At 38.9% G+C, this 25,476-nt stretch overlaps 1 protein-coding gene across 15 annotated transcripts in view; it reads left to right on the forward strand.

Moving 5' to 3' along the window:
* Nucleotides 1-6,317: 6,317 nt before the first annotated feature.
* The window catches only part of BAZ2B (bromodomain adjacent to zinc finger domain 2B), a 242,880-nt gene continuing 223,721 nt past the window's right edge, over nt 6,318-25,476 (forward strand). For 10 of the 15 annotated variants that reach the window (XM_067549401.1, XM_067549396.1, XM_067549402.1 and 7 more), the window contains exon 1: nt 7,297-7,757. The gene's annotated coding sequence lies outside the window, so the exon portion shown is untranslated. Of the gene's footprint in view, nt 6,418-7,110; nt 7,758-7,798; nt 7,934-25,476 lie in introns of those variants that run through there. The other 5 variants (XM_067549407.1, XM_067549400.1, XM_067549392.1 and 2 more) reach the window with 4 other exon arrangements.

Genomic DNA, 25,476 nt, shown 5'->3' on the forward strand with positions numbered 1-25,476 from the left:
GTGTAACAAATTCTATCTTTTCTTTGGAATCTGGGGCCAAGGTTATTTGCCAGTACTCTTTTGTCAAACCAAGTGTGGTTATATATTTAGCCTTCCCCAAGATGGTCAAGGAGTTCATTGACATGAGGCATCAGACAGACATCAAATTGTGATACTGAGTTAAACCTCCTGAAGTCCACACAAAATCAAGTGGTCTCATTGGGTTTGGGATCCAAAACCACCAGGCTACACTAGGGGCTCTTGGACTCCTCAATGACACTGGTCTAATGTGGCCTGTACCTCCTGCTCCTTGGTTTTGTGGAGCTGCTCAAGAATGCAATAAGTTGCGTGTTTCAGCTTTACCTCTGAGCTGATTTGGATTTGGTATTCCATAAGATGTGTTTGCCCTGGCTGGGTGAAAACATGGTGTTGTAGTGGAGTAGCTTGCCAGCTTAAGTGAGGAGTAAGATTTTCTGCTATCAGCACAACTTTAGCACCTGCTGGCTTTTGTATCTGGGGGCTCAGATCCACATGGAGATCCCTGGGATCTATGAACAAGATTTCCTGAGCCCACCAGTGTTGTGACACATTTGTGTGGTTCTTCATTTTGTTCAGACAGTGAATTTCATAATGAACTTTTCCAATTCGCTGGAGAACCTCATAGAGTCCTTGCCATTTGACCAGGAGCTTGATCTCCAAGTTGGGGAGGAGTGGCATCACATCCTCTCCCAAATTCCTTTACTATAGTGTTAGGCCTGGGTTTCTTGGGCCTGGAAGAAAGTCTCTTTTGCAAATTATCTTACTAATTTGAGTCACTCTTGCAGTTGTAGGATGTGCTATAACTTGTTTTGAGTGCAATTGCTGCTCTTCCAAGGCCTCTGTAAGGATGTCCAGGATGCCTCGAGGCTGTTGGCCATATCACAGTTCAAAGGGCAAGAAGCCTGTTGAGTCCTGAAGCATATCTCATATGGCAAAGAAGAGATAGGGAAGACGCTGATTCCTATCGTTGGAGTCCATCGTCACAAATTTCTTCAGCATTTGCTTAAGAATCTGATTAAGCCTTTCCACCAGGCGATTGGTCTGGGATGGTACACTGAAATTTGGAGGGGTCTAATCTTAAAAAGCTGCCATGCTTCCTGTATTCGGTGGGATGTGAAGTTACTCCCATATCTGTACTCCTATATTGCCTACTTGTGCAAAAAGCAGGACTAACTCCCTCAATACAGCTTGGGCTGTTATTGAGCAGAAGACATAGCCCATGAGGGGGCATGAGCAGCTAACGTATCCCGGTTTCCCACAACAGAATCAAATGACTGGTCAATTAGAGGAGGTTCTTTGGCCTGCCCCCGTGTGAAACTCAATATGTTTCCCTCTGATGGCTCTTGAGGTAGTATTGTGGGCACCTTTGGGGTTCCACTGGGAGGGTACCACTCATTCTGGAATTTCTTTAGGATCCCCTAACCCTTTTCTGGTACCCCAAATTGACTCCTCAGGAGATTGAGGCTGGTATTCACCAAATCTGGGCCATTCAACCAACATGCCAGAAAGTTCTCAGTGAGTTTCACTGCATCTGTAATGTGCTGGGGTTCTGTCAACATACCAGGTTTTAATGGCAGTCAGCAAAATATTTAGGTACTGTTAGAATACCACTGATTCCAGAAGCTTGGCTGAACAACAGGATGGCAGCTGCACCCAGCAAGTGGCCCAGTCCTCTAGCTGTGAAGCCACAGCCGAAGGTCATACCCCCAATGGGAAATGTCCTATCCATAATTGGTGCTAGTATGTCTTAGGTGATACCCCAATCGGTCAAGAAAGGGGACTTTCAGGGTATCATAACTCTTAGATGAAGCTGCAAAGGCCTGGCAGGCTACCTGGACTTCTGCAGTCAGAAAAAGAGCTGTGACTCAGATGGACTTGAACCATTCAGCAGTATGGGATACCTATGCACACGTATCAAGATATGCCTCAGGCTCATAGCAAGTAAAGACCGTTGTGCTATTCCACAGACTTACTTGTGGTCGAAAGAAGTAGTTTGATTCTGTTGTTGTAGATTCTCCAATGCCCCAGAGATATCCTCTTCACATTACTGATAAGAATACTGGAACAGCTCAGAAAGAGACCATCCCAAAGAATCCCTCCAGGTTTCCCAGAACAGCCTGAAACAAAACTTTGTGTGTGTTGTGGGAGTTGGGGGTTAGTTAGTGCTGTGCAACTGCCTGTTTGGTGTCATGCTGATTAATACAGCTGCTAGTTATTGTAATACTAAGTCGTAGGGCAAGATTCTTGGCCCCTGCTAAGGTTCCTTTGTGCTACTAGATCACTGCAAAGGGACCTTAATGAGCCCTGAAGGATCTGATGAGAATTCTCTCAGTGTGGTGGCATTGTGGGCTAGTGTGAAGCTGGCATGGTGGATTTCATGCCAGGCCCCTTCTGACCCTCCCCCGCCCACAACACCAGGGCATGTCAGGGAATTTCAAGATGGGAGAGGAGATGTGATGCGGGGGAGGAGAGACAAGAAGGCAAGGTCGGAGCACAATGAATTCTGCTGAAATATGGCTGGCAGAATGCTTGGACAGACTGCTTTATCTTGCACTAGGAGCTGGTGTGGTTGCCCAGCCAGCCCAGGATCAGAGAACCATAAATATAATTTACAGCTACCTTTTGTCTTCATTCCCTACTCAGTTGTGCTCATGATCACAGCATAGCTGAGAACTGCACCCATCAACATACTCTATTCTTTGCAAGTTAAGGGAAAGCCATTAAGGATATGTCTATACTGCAGCTGGGAGCGAGCCTCCCAGTGCTGGTAGACAGACTCACGCTAACTCAACTCAAGTTAGCACACAAAAAATAGACAGGTGGATATTGACGGTCAGGTGACAGCTCGATCTTTCAAGCCCACACGACCCCCTGGGTTTGAGCTCAGGTGGCTAGCCCTACCCTCCTCTGGAACCTCAATAGCTACACTGCTATTTTTAGCGTGCTAGTTCAAGCCAAGTTATCAAGAGTATGTCTACCTGAGCTGAAAGGCTCTCTCCCAGCTGCAGTTTAAACATACCCTTAGTGTGTTAATCCATGAGGGTCCCAGTAATCTCTAGGACACTACAGATACCATTTTTTTTCTCCTTGGGGCCAATCTTTCTAGGCTTTGACCCTATACATGAAGTTTGAATCCAGATCCCATCTGATTCTTTGGGGATTCCTATCTTGGCCCTTGATCCTATCCTTCCACATAGCCGCTCAAGGTCCTCATAAGCTATTAGGGCCATCCGTCTGGGATTCTCTTAACCTCTGCACCCCTACATCACTTGCTTCAGAAGAGAGTTTGCAACAGATTGAACCCTAGCAGTGAAATCTGAATTCCTCAGAACAAGCAACTCACAATGCTCAACAACAGATTAATCCAGCTGCAAAGCTATTCAAGTTGTTTTCTGCTATATAAAAATTGCATTTTGTTTTTTAAAAATTCTCTGGCTTTATGTTCTTCTAAACTCTTTGATTATAGTGAGATGAAGTAGATCTTCATTCATCTGGCTGCTCTAAGGTGACATCATAAAATAGGTGTGTAACAGCATAAAGCTAGTAGTACTTAGACACATTAAACTGTATAAATAGCCCTCAGAGAGTGATAGCATAAGCTCTGCTGTGCCAACAAGTATCTATGATAAGAATAAACCTCTTAAACCCAGAGTAAATTTTCTGAGCATGAACGTTATGCTTTTAACTGGTTTCTACTGTGCTATTACTTTTAAACATGATGTTTTAAAGCATAGATTGCAAATCATAATTGAATGAAATGTTTAGTATTTTATTAAATCAACCTCAATTTTTTTTAGTAGCATGTATTTCATGCTAATGCATCTATCCCTTATCAGAGGCATTAACAATAATATCAACTTTGCTGAAAATTTTTCTCTCTCAAATATATTTGACTATCTCTTTATGGTAAGAAACACATGCTTTGCAAACTCAACTGTTAACATTATAAGTAGGCCAACTGCTATAAAAATGTATAATATTAGGCCCTGCCCCATGTAATGAATTCTGTGTGGGCAGACCATTACACCCATACTGAGCCGCACTGAAACCATTGATTTTAGTGGCACTCTGTGGGGGCACAAAGGGCTGCCCATGCAGAGTTCATTGGGGGATCAAAGCCTAAAGTCCCAATCCTGAAGATGCTTAAGTATGGGTATAACTCTACTCATGTGAGTAACCCCTATTTAAGTGTATAGCTCTGATTCTGCAAATATTTATGCATGTGATTAACTTTAAACATGTTAATAGACCTATTGACTTCAATAGGATTACTCACACATGTAAAGTACATGTGTGTGTTTGCAGGACCGGGGTCTAACTTTGCTCTATTTCGGGATTTTTCAGTTCTACTTCCATGCAGTTTGTGACCCTTCTGAATTGTGAATAAATTTGTGGGTGGAACTATCTAAAGAATTCTTTATGATAAAGATAATGAGCAGTCAAAGAGACAAAGGGTGTTCAAAAACCAACATCCTAAGATATCATGCTGGTTTTATTTAAAGAACACTTACATTGGAAACCTAGAATGTACAGGCTCCTTCATTTTAAAAATGAATTAATCAAACATACAAACAAACAGAAGAAACAAGAGTCCTATTTTTTTATTGTATGCATGCTGCAGTTTTAATCTGCAGATTTTTTTTATCAAGGACTACAACTTTAATGCTGCCTAGAAGAAGCCAGCCAAAATTTGAAGCCATGAACCTTTTTGATGTAATAGTTAATCACTTTAAATGCATCAATAGGATCCTGTAACAACAGCTTCTGTTGAATAAGCATATTAAAACAAAAGAATTTTTAATACATTATGAACCTTGTAAGGTTGCACTAGTAAAACTGGTTTCTTTGTGACTATTCTTACAGTCAGGTGACAGAGCTATCATTTCTTTATGAAACACATTTTACTGTAGAATATGATGTGCTATCTACAGACTCAACAATACTTCCAATTGCCAAATGAAGCCAAAATCAGTACTTAGCTTTCTAATGAAAAGTGCATTGTTTAAATTTTCAACAACAAAATGCATTCCTAGTGCTCAAATTAGAATACTTCACTAAACTTTATTTTGATTTTGTATTTTAAGTGCTTCAATTCTGTAGTGATGACGGGCATTATAGAAAACTAAATAGACTATATAACAAAATAACTTTTTTATTTATCTTGAGAACATGGGTTGGTTTGGCTTACTAACCATTTTAATAAATTGTCTGTTCTTTACCATAGTGCTAGTAATAATTAATATTAGGATTTCTTTCAAATATAAATGGCAGAGATATTTACTATATCTGCATAACAGCCAATACATCCATTGTTTATTTCTAAATTCATTGTTTATTTCTACGTATTTTAAAAGCCTATTATCTCTTAAGCACAATATTGTTGTGTTAGAAGATGTATGTTCTTTCGATGCATAACATTTTGAGCAAAGTATCTATTTGATTATATCCATACTTATATTCTTATCCCACATTTTTCTTCAGGAACATTATTAGTAAATTTTGAGGTTACAGAAGTACTGACCCAATCAAACATGTACAGAGCTTGGCCTCTGAGTTAATTAAATATGGGTTAATAACATATTATAAGGAAATCATTGTCCTTATTACAGTTATTAGGTAGTTAGTCAAATTATAGCTTCAAAGGAATGCAGAGCATGGAGAACTCAGGATTAAATTATGCATTTGAACCTTAGGCCAGCTTTTACTGTTGAGACAGTTTGCTGCTAAGAGAAATTGTGTGTCATTGAAATTAAATGCTTTTCTGGGGATGGAAGGTTCCAGTTTTTAATGAAATTACTGAGTGTGGTGTAGTGAAATGATTAAAATCTGTATTCCGGGAATGTGGCAGTGAAAAAATCAATAAATGCTAGCAAAGCTTTGCTGCTTGATGTGAACTCGGGGAATGAAATAAACTAGTACAAAAATAATAATTAAAAACATATCAGCACATTAATTTATTTAGCATCAGTCTCTTGAGACATCATCTTCACTAATTTTTAGCATACATTTTACTGTGTAATGAGGAGCTTTCTTTTCACATATTCCTGTTAGACAGGCAGTATTTTTGCCCTTCCCCCAGTGTTCCTGCATTGCAATCACTGTGCTTGCACTTATTATGTTACAAATGACCGAGGTAAGGCTGACATTCTCATTGCATGCTAAAAGACCTAGTCTGCCAAGCTTTTTTTTTTCCTAATGAAGCAGCTTTGTGAAATCTCCCCATGTGTTAATACTAATGAAGATCCTCCAGCACAATTAAAATCACAGCCAGTGGCTGAAGGGGAAACACAAAACAATGGCATCTCTCTAAATATACATATGTATTTTATGTTGAGATCATCTTTGTTTAGCTGTCATTTTAAAATAAAATGTTCATGTTTCTATGCAGTGCTATATAAGGTGTGAAAATTATATATTTCATTTTCAGAATATAAGAAATGTTTTGTAAGAGACAATGAAATAACTTTACATTTCTTGAAGTATATTCTTGATTGTATTTCAATATATCTTTACATCTTTATTTCTATAGTTCATAGGAAGCAGTCCTTTGGTTTTTAGTGTACTTTAACCCTAGCCTAGCTTGACTTTTTGCCAAAAAAAAAAAAAAAGAAAGAACGAGAAACCACGTGTATAATTTAAAGGGTTAGAGTAGGGAGGTGCCAGTTTTTGCTCTTCTTTTACAAAATAACCTATTAATTCAATTGTTTCAGTCAACCAGAAACTCCAACAGTCAAAATAAAATGCTCATATTTTACAGACCTGCTGGAAAGTATTTTTTAAATGTCCATAGTAATAGTTGACCTATTTTAACACGCCCATGTTAAAACACCTTACAGTTTTTGATCCTGTTTGTCTGTTTTACTTGGATTTGTTTGGATTTCACTTTGTTCCTGTCACAACGTAAGACTTGTACATTATATCCAGCATGACTGGCTGATGTGCTAGGCTGGTTCAGAAAGTGTCTTATTTTGTGGGCTCCTGGTTTTTTTTTTTTTTTTTTTTTTTGGTAGCAAGCTATCGTTTGCTCTCCCGAAATTCTTTCTGGTAATTTTAAATTAGATGAATTTTAATCTTTAACCTGAATATAAATAATCGTTTAAGAACTACTTGAGTCAGCTATGAAGAACTAACGCATTTCCCTTCTAATCTATTCATTAATTATTTAACAATCACCAAATGTGGATTTATATTTTTTGTCCTTTTATAAGACCTCAACTTCTCGATAAACTTTTCCTAGTTCGGGGAACGCTGGTTAGAGAGTGTGCTGGTTAGAGAGCGAAAGAGTATGTGCACTTGGGGAGCAGAAACGCAACTATTTTTCCTTGCTCCTTTTCGTTGCTGATAGGTCAAATATTACTGGGGCTGAAATGAGATAAACAATTCTCTCTCTTTTCCCCCTTGTTAACAGCAACTTTCATTGTTGGAGAGAGAAGAGCCTTGTTGGTTGACGTCACTTTTGGTTCATGAAGGCTTCGCCTGGAAGTGAAGCTGAATAAACCTTGAGAAGAGAATCTGCTTCAATCTGCTGCTGCTGCTGCAAGGAACTAAGCAGAGAGAGATAGCGAGAGACAGATCCACGCAGAGAGGGTTACACTCTCCCAAATTTCTCCCCTCCCCTTAGTATTTCTTTACACTCTTCTTAGGGGTGTTGGAAAGGGACACGTTCCCGGCACACCCCCACACCCCCATCCTAACCTTCAGCAACCTGAGAAAGGGGAGATCTCTTCCGAACTATAAAGGTGAGTTAAAACCTCTCTGCCTGCTCTCCGGATGGGAGGGAGGGATTGGCTTTTAAGGTGGAAATTTGAAATGTTTGCCAGATTTCAGGACGGGGACGGGAGAGCGTGTTCGGCTGTGCCAAGCTGCCGGAGTTGGGGTGTCGGTTTGGGGTTTTGCTGCCGCTGTTGCCCCGCTGGTTTGTATCCTCCCTTTGTTGCGGTGGGTTGGTTGTGCCTTTGGGGTTGTGTGTCCCATCGGAAAGGGGCTGACCTTGTCCACTCGGGTGGGGGGTGGGGGGGAGAGGCTGCTACTGTGCGAGTCTTGGAGGTGGGGGGGGCGAGACGGGCGCGGGTCCCAAGCGAGTTTAAACTTTATTCATGGCTGCAACTGTGTGTCCCTGGGCAGGGCAGCGGCGTTGGCGTCTGCCCGGCTCCGCCGCTGCCTGGGCTGGGAGCGCCTCTTTGTGTCTCCGCGCGCTCCCCGCTCCCTCTGCCCGGCTCTCTCCGCTCGCCCTGGCCGCCGCCGCTCTGGGCATGTCAGCCCGCCGCAGCCGCAGGGGCAATTCCTTCCCCCCTGCCTCCCCTGCCGGTGCCCAGTGGGGTAGGCAGCGTGCAGCGAGGGGGTCCCCGGGAGCTCGCCTCTGAGCGTGCACAAGGTAAGAGGAGCCCGCCCGGCTCAATACAGCCGTGTGTCTCCCGCTGAGCTCGCAGCGGCAAACTCTCCCTCTCCTCCCCCACCTTGGCCGCCCCCTCCCCCCGGCCTCTTTTATATCCTTTTATTTCAAAATGTTGCATTGTAGAGTTGCTCCAAACTCCGCTTTGGGTGTTGAAAAGGGCGGTGGGCGAGGGGAGTGAGCAGGGAGTCCGCCTGTGCTTGGGGCTCTGCTGCTTTCTTCTCTTTCTCTCCCCTTTATCTTTTGTGTGTGTTGCTTCCTTATAAAGAGAGAGAAGCAGCTGCAGCCCTTGGCCGAGTTGTTGAAATTTATCCCTTTGTGTATATTACAATATCCTCCATTTTTCTGCCCTCTAAACAACAAGGCTTTCGCCATCTTGGGCAAATTTTTATTCCCAAGTCTGTCTGTGTGTGTCTCTCTCTCTCTCTCTCTCTTTTAGGGGGGGTGGGTTGGTAGGTGGAAATCCTGAAAGTCGTGCTGGATAAGGCTCAAAGTTTAGGAAATGTTACAGGGACAGACAGTGACGTCATGTAAAGTTTAAGGGGAAATTTTCCAAGTGTGTGTGTCTCTTCTCCCCCCCCCCATGGGATTTCTGATCTGACCTGTTGTAAACTGCACTTTAAAGTGAGAGATTTGAAATTTATCCTACTAGAATGCATATAGTTCTTCAAACTAGGCACTCCTTTTCTGGTATTTTTGTAACAGGTGGAGAAATATCTATTCTTTTGAATTATTCTCATTTTTGTGTTCTGACCTTGTATATTTCAAATATAAATATATATTTTTCCGTTTTTTAAAAAATCCAAAGTTGTCACACAAAATATTTTATTTGTGGGTTAGCATTATTTGTATTTACAGCAAATAGTTCTCATGTGAAATTTACAGGAGACAACTTGGTCCAGAATCTTCCCTGAAGGGCAAAGGGGGTTAGGGAAATAGTTTTTTGTAATCTAGATTACTCTTAGTTTAAAACAGTTTACTGCATACATATAATACTGTTAAAATAGTTCTTTTGGAAAGTACCTGTAGATATTATATGTACTTTGGCTTATGTTCCAGATGCTGTATTCTGCAGTTGGCAGAATGTAGTTAATAGCTAAATTTAAAAAAAAAAACCCAAACCCACAAGTTTGAATCACTTTACCTCTGGTTATAAACTCTTGTATCAGCCACTGTGAAAAGGAAAACCTTAAAGAGGGTTCTTTTAATTTATTTGTCAATGTAGTCTTTTCCTCTAATAAAAGTTCTCCTGGTCACATGGCAAAACTTAATGAAACCACTGAGTACTTCATAAATAATAGGTATTGTAAATAGAATTCTAGTTTTCCATTCTGTTTCTTATATTTATTTTACTTTCTGCATATTTATACTCTCACTAACAATAACATGAAACTATGTGTATTTAATTTGCATTCCCTTTGTTTTCAGGATTGGGAAAAACATTGGTTACAATTAATTTAGAAACTAATAGAAACAGGTCTTAGTACATCAAGAGGTTTCTTTTTTTCTTGCATACTCCGAATTGAATGATATATTTAACAACATAACATGTCTTTATGGTTGTGTGGGAAGTATGCTTTTATGTTAACAAGTCAGATATTTACCTTACTGTGTTCTTTTAAAAAATGCTTTAGAAAGCCTCAATGTATTGAATAGCTGCCAGTTATGTGAATGGTAGGTAGATGAAAATGTTTAAATAGTTAAAAGCACATAGCACAGATGGTTCTAAATTATACATGCAACAAAGGCCTAGATTTGGCAGGTTATAAATGGTGAGCAACAGAGGATAAAGCAGTTTAAGAAAATGGTAGGTAAGTATATTTGATGTCTCTCATACCTATTGTAAACTGCTCATTTCTGTCAAAATGCTGCATAATCAATAAGCCAAACAGCATAAAGAAAATTGTAGTTGAAACATTTTTCTGTATTGGATATACAGAGAACCTAGGAATCTTAAGTATTTAAGAGGGATATCTTTGGTGTTCAAGTAATTTCAAGTCCAATGTGGCAAACAGGAAGCATTTTTTTTTTTAAAGATCTTACTGATTCTTTAAAAACTAGAGTATATAAAATCAGACATTGATATAGTTATATGTGAATATACTTCAGTGGTTTTTAGTGACCTGGTAGAAGAAAAATCCTTCTTTGGAGGATCAGCTAATGGTTTCTTCCTATTATTGACTTGCCACTATTTTGAAAGAAACATGTAAATAAGCTTTCTGTGAGTACCATGTATTGACATAATAAACTAGAATTGCCATACTAAATTCTCATGCTGTGAATTTATTTAAATAATAGTATATTGAGTTACTCACTCTTGGCTATTTCAACAAAATAATGTTCATTTGAAAACTCATGTTAAGGATCATGTACATGGTAAAATTAGTTTGGAACACTGTTTTATGATAACATTTACTAAATATGTTGTGTAACTTTTGGGGAAATATGTGGTTTTCTATTTTCACTTCCTGGTAAGATGCTTGGATATTTCTTAACAGAAACAAGAACAATATTTTTTGTATTACACAGGGAGTAAACACTGGTTGAGTATTGTGATATATTAAGCATTAATACTAACCTTATGGTAAGATGTTACATGACTGTTCCCCCAAGAAAATTATTTAAAATGCAAATGAGAGTAATGAAAGTCTAGAATTTTTAGTTCCTATTGCCTTTTTTCTTTTTTCTTTGTTTGCATGTTTATTATGGAATTGCATTGTAAAGGAGCAGATGTTTTGCCAAACATCCTGATGTGTTGCTTTTTCTTATGGGAGTGCGTAACTGTTCCTTCTGATGCATCGACTTGACAGCTGGTTGATTTCATGGAGCTGCTAAGAAGCCATTAGTGGTGTCATTGAATTGAAACAGAACAGTCACTCCCAGCTTGAACTGCAATTGTTAATGTCTTTGTTGCTACTTTTGTGTTCCTACACAAGATGTGGAATATCACAGTTGCAAGAAAGTTCATGCTTTCTGTCTGATCCCTCTGAATTAGTGAAAGAATGTGCTTAGTGCTTGCTTGCTTCTAGATTCACAGTATTCTTATTATTGTATACCTGGGACTAGGAGATCTGAATTGTTTTTCCAAGTCTAGGTCAACTAGAAATGCAACTTATTACAAAGAAGTTATGATTGTGCTATCCCAGAATTTAAATTATTTCACCAAGATTTATTCTTAGTACACCAGATTCCTTGGAGGGTTGTTAATTTGTCTTTAGTACATTTATATTTAAGAATCTTCAATGCCAGGTATTAATTTTTTCCCCCCATTTTAAAAAATATAAATCTAGGGCCATATTCTTCAATTTATTTTAATAGAGCTTTAAGCTTTAAAAAGTAATAGTATAGTATGACCCAGAGGTATTTATTTTTTCCCTTAAAAAAATTGAAGACATTTTTATAAGAGAGATCTGATGAAGGGCCAAACTGTGCTTGCCTCACTCAGGTGTGTTGGCCATTGAAGTCAGTGGGATGACTTGCCTGAGGCCGTTGGGATTGTCTCCAAATTTAAGTTGAGCCCCTCAGCTTTCCTTGTGCTCTGTTATTGTTTGTTTTGGTCAATGATATTAAATAGTTTTATCAACTAGTCCGTGGCCTTTTTTAAATGCTACTAGAGAGCAGTCAGGAGAAACACTGACAAATTTTAATGAGAAGAGAGACAATAGTATTTTTTAGAATTACCATGTAGAATGGAACAGTTTGGTTGAACACTGGCTAAACAATGTATCAGGTAAATTGTATGCTTTAAAGAAATGTATGGGGGGGACACAGAATGCTGAATATAGGTACAGAGGACAATTAAAATTGCTTCCTCTCTTCCCCCCTCAAAACTGTGCCAAAAAAAAAAAGCCAAGCGGATAAGAAACATTAAGTTAATCAGCAGTGATGTTTCTGTTTTTGTAAAGTTTCTGGTGCACCAATATTTTTTTCCTTACATATGATATATTGTATTGTTAATGCTGTCATAGTTATATTATAATGGAAGCACTGATTTAGTGTCATTTATCTAAGTGACTACTAAGGGGTTTAGAGTTCTTTCATATTTACTCCTTAGGGATGAATGATGGAAACAATAATATTATAGTAGTAAGATCAACTTAGAAAAGGTACGTTTTCTAATTTTGTGATACACTAGTTTTGCTATACATTCAGAAACAACCAATGAGTCACCAAAATGTTGCATAAGAAAAATAGTCCTATGGTACGTCAGACATGAGTAGTTGCCCTTATTTTTCACCCAAGTTTCTCAGAGCTTCATAAAGGTGGCTAACGACTAGTTTCCCTGTTTTACAGATAGGTATAGAGAAGTGAAGTGACTTCCCATGGCAACACAGCAAGTCAATGGCAGTGTTGGGAACAGAACCAAGATCACCTGACTCTGAATCAGAGGTGGTGCTAGCCCACTGAGGCCATAAACAGGACTATTTTGTCGCCTCCCTGCACTTCCCCCCCCTCCCCCAATACTAAAAAAGCAAATGGGGGCCCCTTTGAGCTGCTCACGGCCCTAAGCAATTGCTTAGTCTGTTTATGCCTAATGCCGGCACTACTCTATCTCAGGCTACGGCTACACTGACAGCGGCAAAGTCGCCATCAGATTGATTTTCTCTGGATCGACTGAGCGGTCAGTGAAGACCCGCTCAGTCTATCCAGTAATCGACGTACTAAGACCACCTTCAGAAGTGGTGTAGTGCTGCATCAACGGGAACGCAGTTCCCGTCAGCGCAGTGCAGTGAAGATGGCGCGCAGAAGGGGAGCAGAGAAGTCGACTGGAGTTATTGAAGCTTTTTGCGTACCTTGCGTAACTCCCGTCGACTGCCACCGAATCTTGGAGGTAAGTGTAGACAAGGTCTCAGTACTGTACCTACTAGTTCCATAATGAGAACCTTAGACCCTGGTCATGCAGACTTCTTATTACTCACACGTTTAGTTGAGCATGTGTGAAAGCCTTTGTAGGTTTGGTCTCATAGTCTGTGTTCAATCTGTAGATTGCCAAATATAAGGGAATATTTTCACTATTGAATCTTTTTCATACATTTTTAATCTAAAATATGAAATAACTAGACAATTTAAAAAAATCATATTTCATGTTTAGGGTTATATACTGCCCTTGATCTACCCAATGGAATTCCTTAGAGTAGTATGAGAACACTTCTTTAACGTATGTAATCATGTAAAACAGTTTCCTCTGAAACTTTATTGTAGAGAAAGCAAAATATAGCTTTCCCTGCTACAAATATATCTTTGGTTTATTTTAATTTATGAGCAAAAATTTAAATGGTGACGTTTTCTGATAATATTAGTGAGTAACAAGACTTACTGACAGTTTAAAGCAACACTGTCAATGTAAAAATCCCACATCTGTCTGTAGGTTTTTCTCTAATGTTGCTACAAGTAATAGAGGGAAAAGTATTTTTCTCTTTTTAATTTAGTTTACTTTGTACATTTGACAGCACTTTTGTTAGTTTAGTCTTTTGTTAGTGTGGGTTTTTTCAAACAGCAATAAAAAAAAAGAATAAACCTTTTAAAAATAAATACGAAACTGTGTTTTTTAAATCTTAGAAATTGGCGGGAGGACTCCCAGGCAGATGTAGTTTCTGAAACTACTTCTAACATGTTTTTAAAAAACCCAGAATTCTAGATCTGAAGTTGACAATGTCCCTCCAATTCTTCTAGAAAGGAGATTCTTGTCCTTTAATGTGTAACCCCTATCATCACCTGCTTCCTTGTGCACTTCAGGTGTTATGATTTCCCTGTTGTTTTATATGTGGGGGGGACCATATGACTAGCTTTGCATTTGATGTAGGTCATGCATTGTAAGGAGTTGAATAAGTTAAACCTTGATAGTTTAGAGCTGTGTGTAAAGATGTTTCTAATCTCTGTGATGGGTTTATGCAGAACTTTTAACTTAAACTAGTAAAAAGGTGATGACACCATCAGAAAGCTTGGACTCAACCCTGCAAATACTATCAGGTATAAAAGTGAATAGTCTCATAGAAATCAATGAGACTGCTCTTAATACTGTCTTTTAATATTTGTAGGATCAAATTCTTGGTGTGTGTTTAATAAAATGTATTTGGTCTAAAATAAATTAATTTTTCTAAAATGAAATGGTGGTTAAAAATAATGTAGTTACCTCTCCATCAGACACACATCTTTTTCCCCCCGGGGTTTGTATATGTAGAACTTATTTCTGTTCTTATTGTCATCTGATTTGTTGCAAGTCACAATAAAAATTTTAATATTTGAATATTGGAAAAACTGAATTTTCTGTGTAAAATGTGCCTGTGTAAATTTTAAATAAGGAATCATACTTTGTATCTGATTTGATTTGGCATTTTTATTTTTTAATTATATATTTTAAAAGGAAGAAAAACTACACCAGTTGAAATGGTTTTGAGCTTTTGGATTGTTAGATGGGAATTTTAAAAGTTTAAACAAATTGTTTAAAAAAATAATTACTGCCTTGATGATTTAAAGCACTTTGTTAAACAAACATTTAGTCAGAAGTGGTGACCTTATTTAGTAGTTACTTTGTTGCACTGGTGAATTTTAAGTTTTTTGCAGCTGATGAATGTGCTTTGTTAAAGATAACATTTGCATTTTATAAAAAAAACAAAAAACAAAAAAAAACTATTTTAAGAGACTACAGTAACTGCAGTGTGTTTTTTAGTGAACATATGCAGTATTAAAATGCCTCATTCTTTCTCTGTAAAAGAGAATTCCAGCTTGAAGATAATTATTGCGTCGGTCCATCGGATATGTAGAGACATAATTGTGTGGTTTTTTACCCTGTTTTCTGTTCTTACACTTTTCCACAAGCATGCACTCATTAATCAAAGATGCTGCACTCCTGCTGAGGGCAGAGAGGTTCATCAAATTGGCAGCCAGTTTGGTGTAAAGAACGGTGTACTGAAGCTCTTAACGCGCTGGGACATAAATAAATCTAAGGTCTTTGTATGCAAACCCTGGAGGTTAATACTGTATAATTCAATGTCCTGTCTTTGTTTTTATGATTGATGTTTTTAAATGTTTGAAGCTTGATGCAAGTCTTCTAGGTCAGGGCTGACAATCTGATTGGCTGAAGCAAAAAAGCATTAGGTTGGCAGAGGGACTTTGAGTGTGCAGCAGAGATTTTGATTTTTTTTTTTTCCTGGGAGATCATTGTCATATTGCCTGAGCTGTTATAGGAATGTTCCAGTGATTGACATCCCCTGCTGTGATAATGGACCTAGTGCATGAAATGCCAATAGTTTGGTCCTATTTGTCCTGAAGCTTACTGCTATTTGTATCCTTAACAGAGCTCACATGTAGAACAAGCAAAAACTACTGGGATTTCTCAGTAGAAATAGTGCTGGGATTTGGCTTTAACATGAATTGGTTGCATATTCATAATTTAAGAACAGCTGGTTACTGCAAGCACATAGTCATTTGCAAGCTATTATAAACCATTCCACTCACACATGAAGCTTGTGCTTGAGCTCCTTTTTTTTTTTTTATTGATCTACCTGCATTTAAAATCTGGTCACTGCTGCCAGAGAGTCCTTTCATTTTAGCTGCGCTTGCAACATAGAACAACTTTAATTTTAAATATTTAATTTTTAATATCCTTTTTAAATACTGAATAAAATGATAAAATACGGGGTTTGAAGAAACAGACTAAGGGTCAGCAGTGACACAAATCTTATACAAAATCTGATTTTTGTAAAGCAGCCTAAAAAATACATCATGCAACCTTTGTCGTCCTTTGATTGCTTGTGTTCTTTTGAATAAGAAATCTTTTGCTAAATTTAGCTGAGGTTATGTTTTCGAAACCATGGTTATTAAAATGCGTGGTTTTCATGCTTTGCCTATGCATGGCTTCAGAGGGGAAACCCCCAAAAATAAAACATGATTGTATTACAAAAATAATTGTTAGAATAGTCCTCAACACCTTGCCATCTATAACAATCTTGACAAGTATCACAAAGCAAAATTTAATAGACAGGTTAGAAATTGCTTTACTCTTTTCGTGGCTCAAAAAGGGATAGGTATATTTTTATAATGTCACAGAACATATGCTTATTAATAACAGCCTGCACTGGCATATATGGGCCCCAATAGTAAATGTGAAGAAATTCTGCTTTAGAAATGTAAAGGGTCTTGGTTTTTTCCATGCACAGGAATAAAGTGGACTGCTGCTATTATTGGATTTTATAGCTATTGGCAACTTTTTCTTATCTTTGCTTGTCTTAATGGCTAATGGCTGGAACTCCCAAAGAAATTATTATTTTCTTGACTGAAATAAAGGACCCAATTCTTCAAGGTATTGAGCATCCTCAGCTCCTATTGAAATAAAAGGAAGCAGAGACTGCTCAATATCTCACAGGTTTGGGTCCATTCTGAAATGAGTTAAAAGCTCATGATCTGGTGTGGCAGACAGATGAGATTGCTGAAAAGACATGTCACATAAATTCTTGCCTGATGTGTGGAGACCCTGAAAGCTGGCATGTCTTGCACAACAAGATAGTTTAATGTGTTAATTAGTTACAGCACTTTTAAAAAGGTTAAGTCTATAAGAAGTGCTAGGTAGCATTTTTTCCTATTGGAGTTCTGATCACTTCTTATGTTACCTGAGAGCATCCAAGTGCTTCATTTTGAGGTGTTGAAGAAACAGCTGGGAGACATGGTGAGGGGAAGTAGCAGTTGGGTACAAGCCTGCTTGGCTCAGAATATTAAGGATTCAAGAGGGAAAAGTGCTGGGTGGTAAGATCAGTTGTAGATTAATCTTCTACAATATGCAAGTGTTAGAAGAAACCATTCTAGCACTGCCCCTAGCACCTTCAATGCAAAGAGAATTGTTTCATTTTCAAACTCTCTTGGTGGATATTAGAAACAATAGGAGGTCATCTTGGGTCACTCAGGAAGCTACTGTAAGTGGGACTGGAAAGAAGGGAATGGGTGTTTCCTTTTCTTTTGGTCTTTTTAGTTAAATGGGAGTAGAATGTTCAGCTGCAGCAATTGTTGACGCTTCATCAGTCAGAGCTTCATCAGACAGTGAGTCAATCCTTGTTGCCTTCTTTTTAAGACAGATCATGCTGAAAGGCTACTGTATGGTTGAGGGAAGTGTTGTCATTGGAAACAGAACTGTATCAGGAATAAAGCAGAAACTTAGATTTAGCCCAATTTAGATTTTGTGTGTGGTGTGTGGTTTTATTTTTTTAATGAAGACCTGATGAACAGGAGTAGATTCTAGTCCTGCTGGACAGTGGAAGAATTAAGGATTTTGTTGATTACCATATAAGTTGGTAGCACTAATGACTACTTTACATTGTTGGAAAGATCTAGCAATTGCCTAGTGCTAGTGGAGAAAGTACCCTTTCCTACAGCCATACCTTGAGTGTGTCGGAGAAGGTGTGTAAAATGTAAGGATGGGCAGTGGATAGTTGCCACATGAACTAGAGGTGCAATGAGGAATAAAGCCCTGGGTTTGGCATGTTAGAAGGGGTCAAAGGCTATCTTGTGCTTGGCTAGATCTGTACATACACTTGTAAAAACCTGCTAAATAAAAGATTGTGTAGAAGAATATGTACAATTTTGTGCTGCTTCAGTGAAAATAGAATACTGACGATTTAAATTTATGAAAACAAGAAAAGGCACAAAGAGGGAACGTCCTTCTAAAACCAAATAGTCTGTTGCACTTTGATATATATGATGTAGGCATTCAAATTCTGTTTTTCATCTGTTCACATGCGAAGTCTTCAGTAGTAGTCAGGTGGCATTTCTCCCTCACCCCTATGGTTTCCTTTGAAAAGAATTTGCAGAATGTATTGGGCAGAGTGAAGAAGATGCCTCAGACAGTTATGTTTACTAATTTTGAAATTTTTATAACTCCCACAATTTTGACATGTCCAGGCCTTTAGTTTTTTAATATTATCTTTCATGTAATACTTTAGAATGATGAATATATGTATTCATACAGAAGATTTAATATAAAACTAAGATGGGAGACAGGAATCCTATGCCATGGACTGATGTGAGCTTTTGATTATAGCTAATGCTTAGCAGTGTATAAAATGCACTTGCAGAAACATAACCTTTTTGACAGGGTCTAAAGATGTTAGTTATTCTTGTAGCACCTTGGAATATTTTTTCTTTTATTTCATTGGCACGATAGTGATTTTCAGAGACACAATTTTTTAAAGGCTGTTTTTGTTCTTGCACAAGTATGTATTTTAATCATTTGTCAGGACTTGTACACTATCATTACTATTCATCCAGCTGTCCAGCCTTTATAAGGCACGACTCAGAAGATAAGGTTGTTAACTGTGCTTCAAATTTAGGTGCAAACAGGTATCACCTATAGATGCCAGTAAATTTTCACTATTACTCAGTGTTGCACTTAATATGTAGTGTGTAAAGTACAGTTTGCTGTGTGCTAATCACAAATAATTTTCATAGACCCTGGCATTGAAGTGTAGTCTTGTAGTGCTATCTGTCTTAGGTCACAGAAAATAATATGATGTATTTGCGGAAATGGTATGTGATCATATTAAGACTGTATTTTAATGCATGAATACAAGGGCTCAGATGTAAGGTTGTTTGTGCAACCATATCTTTCATACTTCCTGACCTTCTGAGTGCTCAAGTCTGCAACTTTAATGTTCTATTTATGTAGTTTTGGTGATTTGCAAAATAATTTTAAATACGGCATGATAAATCCATATTCTGGAATGACTTGTGTGTAGACACCAGAATGCCGTACACAGTGTGTTTTAGGAGCAGACAGCTATGAAGGAGTGCCTTTCCTACACACCATTGGAGGTGTGAAGTGTGGGGTGATAAGTTGTTTGAGTTTATAAAATGCATTTGAAAGGGATTTCCTTCTAACACTGTTTGTGAGACTGTGGGAGCCCTCCCTTCAAGCATACATTGAGTGTATCAGAACTGGATCATTTCAGGGGCATCTTAAAAAACCCCAGGAGGCTGAGGGAAGAACACTGGTCTCTTCCTTCAGTTACTGCTCTTGTGGTCACCTTCAGCAATATAGAATAAAAGACTGCTAACTTAATTTAGCTGTGCACATGCAGCTTCGTGTTCCTTAGATGCATACCCAGTGAAGCTCAGTACAAAAAAAACAAAACCCCACCACCCCCAACCTAGGCATATACTTAGTATGTGATTTCCCCCCCCCGATCATCATAACTCAGTTAAAGCCTGGTTGTTTCCCGTAGAAGTCTTGCACTACTCTTTGAAGAGGGCTATTTCAGTGCCAGATTTCAACTGTTAACTTTTTGTTTTATTTAAAAGTTGCAATACATTTAAAAAAAGTTATATGGATGGAGAGAAATCCCATTCCCTTCCACACCCACATTCTGTTCTCATCAAAACTGGCTGAGCCATTTGCTCAAATTTTTGGTAGAGACCAATAATGGAAAATGTAATCCAAATAGGTGGAAGTTGTAGTAAGTTATAGAGATGCTGAAAAAATAGCCAGTAGGTTGCAATCATTAATTTTTAGCATTAACTGTTGTTGTCACAAAGAGAACCTTGCCCTAATGCATGGAGATGGAATTAAGTTTTTCAAAATTGAATTTGATTAATTTTTTAAAGTAGCAGAATTTTTGATGTATAGAAACAGGTCAGCCTACAGATGCACAGTTGGGCTTGCTGGCAGTGGTTCTCAACTGATTTACCATTGTGAGCCACATCCAATACTACCTGTATGGCCCTGAGGATGTTACATAGACCGCAGCTGTGTGCTGATTGGGCCTCAAGTGGCCCATGGGCAGCAGTTTGAGAACCACTGGATTTGACAGACTGGCAGATACCATTCTGATAAACTGTACATAGTCTTTCTTTAAGTGAAATAAGGAAGAATAGGTGAAGTCATTAATGCTTTCTTTTGTTTTCCTGAGGTCAGATGCTCAAGAAGCACAGAAGCAGGTCCATATCTGTGGATGTTTTCATTTTGGGTATACTATACTTTAGGATTACTCTGGAGGGAACCAGGATACGCGGGTATAGTAAGAAGGGATATGAGATGGGTGTGACCTAGTACTCATATTGATTCATGTAGGATATCTTCTGGTGCCCATCATGGCAGTATTGTACTCGGAGAGAAATTATCTGACAGCAATAAAACTCTGGTTATTTTAATTAAAATAAATATATTCTTTGGCTTGTGAACATTTGTTTAGCAAACTAAATACTAGTAAGCATGAAAGCTATTGAGAACAAAGAGTACAAAAATTGGTTCCAAAACTGGTAAACTCATGAATAGGAAGGAGTTTTGATATTAGGCCTGACACTATTGTAACAGTGTCTGAGGTTATTTCACCCCTATGTCCGCTTATACAAGAAAGGAAATTACATTTTCAACTGAGTTAACTGAATACTTTATAGAGTTTGATTTAGTGGCCTTCTGATAAGGGATTTGTTTATGACACTGTCATGTGGCTCTTCAGTTGATGTTACAAAACAGCAGTCAAATGTGGGCTGGGAGATTATCAAAGAATCCAAATACAGTTAGGCCTTTTTGGAAAGTGTTTAGAAATAGTTTTTCAGAATTCACCGGTCCCAAGGTGGTTTTTGAAAAATGCCTTCTGAATTTGAGTTGACTGTTTGTGTGATTGATGGCTTCTGAATTTGTGCAGGTTTAGTTACAATGCTGAATTTATTTTTATGTCCATCTGCATACAAAGGCAGATTTCATGTACTTTAAAGCATGAGTTCTCAATCTTTTTATTTCTGAGCCCTCCTCACTCCAACATGATATAAAAACTCTACAGCCCACCTGTACCAGGACAACTGTTTTTCTGCACATCCAGTAGATTAAAAACTGCATTCGTTATACAGTTAAACGCACACACACACACACACACACACACACACAAATATAAAAAGGATAATATAGGTACAAAAATAAAAAACTGAATATTATTTTTGTTTTACTGAGTCAGTGTGAAACTTGTTGCTGGTGCTAACCGACAGGCTGGGTGGCCCTCTGAGGTGAGTCAGGGAGTGGAGGTGGCATTCCCTCTCCAAGGCCTGCCACCCAGGGCTGAAGCCCAATTTATTTTGGCAGACTCCCTGAAACCTGCTCGAAAAACACTGCTTTAAAGGATCTGATCAGCACAGTCACTTTCTGTTAACCACGGGATGGAAGTTTTACCCTAATGTTTTACAAGCATTTTAATAAAACGGGCAGACTGAATACTAACATAAATATTGTGCTCTTTCCCTGATGATATGAGACATTTATATTATCTGCATATTAGGGTGCAAATAGAGCACTCCAATGAAGTGAAGCAGAAATTAAAAGCTGGACTCCATGAGAGATAGAAGAATGATCATTTTTGGTTTGCAGACATACCCAGATGATTATTCTTCTGTCTCTTTCATTAGTGATCCTTACTGCACTCCCCCCCCATACTGATAATATGCTAGTATTCAGTCTCTCTCTTGTATTCTGGACTACCATTTTGTAAACTCCAAATTTAAATTCTGTCCTCCTCATCTGATAGTATGTAAGTCAGAGGTATATTGTGTCTGAAACCATTAGGTAGCATGTGTACTGTATCTTTCTCAGAGTTGAATATTGTTTCTACAACTTCCTCACCCTTTCCTAGTCTAGAAGACTAATTCTGAAAATCTTTTAAATCTGTGTCTAGATTGACTGCTCAATATGGAGCTGCTGAAATTAGCAGACCAAATAAGTCCTAGTATCTCCAAGCAAAATGTTGCTTTGTTTTACGTTGTGATTTTCTTTTTAAGAGGTCAACAGGCCTGGTATGAATGTAAACTTAATTCCCAGAGTAAAGTAAAGTAATATTGTTGTTCTATTTGGAATTAACACTTTTCAATTAACTGAATGTTAGGGCTAGTCTACACTTAAAACTGTATTGGTATAGCTATGCCGCTGTAAAAGCGCTTGTGTAGCTGCGTAATGTCAACGGGTAAGAGCTCTCCCCGACATAATAAAACCCCTTAAATGAGCAGCAGTAGCTAAGTTGGTGGGGGAGCGTCTCCTGCTAACATATCGCTGTTCACACAAGTGCTTATGCTGTCAAAACTTGCATTGCTCTGGGCTTGAGCGACAAAAGTTTTACCATCGTAAGTGCTAGTGTAGACAAAATCTTAGTGTTACTGTTTAAATGTAGTTTGTCTAAATATATGTCAATTCAGGCTTACTGGGGGGAAAAGCCTCATGTTTCAAGGAGATGAGTTCCTATCAGAGCCTGGATTTTGGGCATTGTCAGTCACTTTCTCAACCCAATGAATAGCAGTTTTTCAATATAAACTGCAGTTTGCTTCCGAATTTGCTCATTGTCAGTGATCCCTCAAGTTGAGGATGATCTCTTTCGTGGGTTTTATTTTATATGGGTCCTTTGGTGACTGAGGAATCCAATCCTTGAGCCGCAGACTCGTTGGCAGGCATTGCAGGTGGTGTTGGAAGCCAGGGTTGGGCTGCAAATACTGCATGACACTTGTTTGTCCGTTCTTTCTTTTCTGGCATTTTTCTGCGACCAGGGTGAGGCAATTTTCCTCAAAAATCGTCATTCCTTCTCTGACAAATCTTCACCAGTTAGCCCTGTATTAGGCTACAATCTCCCAGTGTGTGATCTTGATGCCACGCCTCTTGATATTGGTCTTGAGGGTGTCTTTGAAGCGTTTCTTTTGGCCTCCTCGTTTCCTTTCTCCCTTGGTGAGTTGGGCATACAGCAATTGTTTTGGTAGGCGTACATCAGGTCTGAGGACGCAATGTCAACTCTACCTCAGCTGGTGCTGGATAATCAGGGCCTCAACACTGAAGATGTTGGCCTTTGTGAGGGCGCTGTCATTAGTACGGTGATACTCCCACTTTGTTTAAGATCTTTTGGAGAAAGTGCTGCTGTTCCAGATTTTTCAGGTGTTTTCTGTTGGTCATCCAAGTCTCACAGCCATAGAGGAGAATTGGTATTGCCGCTGCTTTATAAACTAAAAGTCTAGTGTGTGTTCTGATATTGTGGTTGTTGAACACCTGGCTGGACAGTCTGCCAAAATGGATTCTGTACTGAATCTCAACGTCTGTTTGCCCTCTGAGAAAGATGGCTGTCAAGGTAGGCAAAGTATTCTACATTTTCCAGTTCCTCTCAGTCAATTTAATCATCAGACCCGGCAAGGAAGATCTAATCAGGAGCAGGCTGATGGAACACTTTTGTTTTGCCCATGTTCAGGGTTAGCCCTAAGCTTTTGTAAGCTTCTGAAAAGTAGTTGAGGACTGTTTGTAGATCCTCCTTTGAATGTGGAACTACAGCCCAATCATCTGCGTACTGGAGCTTGGTTATTGTTGCTGATATTACTTTAGTTCTAGCATGGAGGTGAGAGAGGTTGAAAAGGTTGCCATCAGTCTCATATTGGGTGCCAATGTCTGTTGGCAGACAGTCTTAGATTAGCATTTTCATAGCACGCTAGGAAAATGGAGAAGAGAGTGGGTGCCAATACACAACCTTGCTTTATGCCAGTTCAAATGGCAAAGGGCTCAGAATAGAGGATGGAAGTAGTCATCTGGTCATGGAGGAGTCTTACAATGGTGGTAAATTTGCTTGGGCAACCAAACTTCGGCATGATTTTCCACAGAGTCTCATGGTTGATAGAGTCAAAGGCTTTGGTCAGATTGATAAAGGTAATATACAGCTCCTGGTGGTGGTCTTGACATTTTTCCTGGATCTGCCTAGCTACAAAAATCATGCCGGTGGTGAAGCCACATTGGGACTCTGGGACTACTTCCTCCGCAAGATGATTCAATAAGATTCTAGCAAGCATCTTCCCAGTGAGGGAGAGGAGGGCAACGTCTCAATAGTTGCCACAATTGGCCCTTTCTTTCTTTCTTAAAAAAATGGTGACGATGTTAGCATTGCTTCCAAGTTTACTATACGCTTAAGAAAGGGTAATAGAGGTGCTAGCAGTAACACTTCTCCCCAAGCCCCTTCTTCCACTTAGCAGCTCTTTGCTCACTATCGTCAACTTAATTGTCTTCTTTCTATTATTGAGTCCTGAAATTTTGCACTTGATGTTTCAATACCTGTAAGAGATTCTTGGTCATTGTGGGAAACTGATCTGATTTCTCTTCCCCACACATATACCATAACATGGAGCTGAATGTAACCAAATACCATTTAGTCTTGAACATACCAGGACCCTTTATTCTCTCTTTCTTAGGGACTTTTTCTGAAGCACAAAAAACAGCTGTCAGAAAGGATTCTAGGGGTTCTCTGTGACCAAGAAGATGCCTGGCTGAGCTCAAAATACTTTCCTTCATCTGCTTTATACTCCTTATTCTTGGAGAAAGTCCTAGTGAGAGAGTGGCAGACAATGTCTTAAGTACTCAGATGCTTCACAGGATCCAGTGCAGTGTGGCCTTGAGGAGCTGTGACATCCAGTAGGAAGGAGGAGGATGTGCACCTGAATGTTGAAGGCATCTTGCTGCCTATTCTCAGCATAGAAAAACAAACCTGATGGAAGAGTTCCATAGAGGTGGGGAGCAGGAACTTCACAGAGAAGGGGATGGTAAAGAATAGTGCATGGGCAGGATGTGTGTCCCATGTCTTGAATAATCCTGCAAAGATATGGTTAAAGTGACGTTGCTTCAACAAACCAACAGACCTTTGTTGATTTCTCTTGAGTCAATAGCTAGCTGCTCAATAGTTTGTTTTTAACTATGGCTGAGTAGCGCATAGAGCAGAACTCTTAGGTTTCATTTCTGCTGGTGGTTGCATTTGGAAACCCAAGGGCAAATGTGCTGGAAAGGAACAGAGAGAGAGAACTTGTTTTTGTTGTTTCTATCTTTAAATGTCTGGGAGGTACTCAACTATTATGGTGGTAGGAGTTGCGTGAGTACATAGATAAGTACATGTGTGCAGAAACACATGTATATGTATGTAACGTGTGTATGTAAGAAGTTATGAAAAAAGGATCTTACTGGCTGGTGAGGTTTCTTCACGCTTTGAAAAGCTCAGGTGTTTTTTTTCTGTAAAATGGGACTCTAATGAATCAAGCCATAATCATGGGAGTATTCCCAGTGAAGTCAAAGACTGCTTGTTTGATTT

This window comes from Emydura macquarii, unplaced genomic scaffold (genome assembly GCF_026122565.2).
Source record: "Emydura macquarii macquarii isolate MOO-44397 ecotype Brisbane River unplaced genomic scaffold, CSIRO-AGI_Emac_v2 contig_1253, whole genome shotgun sequence".
In the NCBI taxonomy this organism is placed as follows: domain Eukaryota; kingdom Metazoa; phylum Chordata; order Testudines; family Chelidae; genus Emydura; species Emydura macquarii.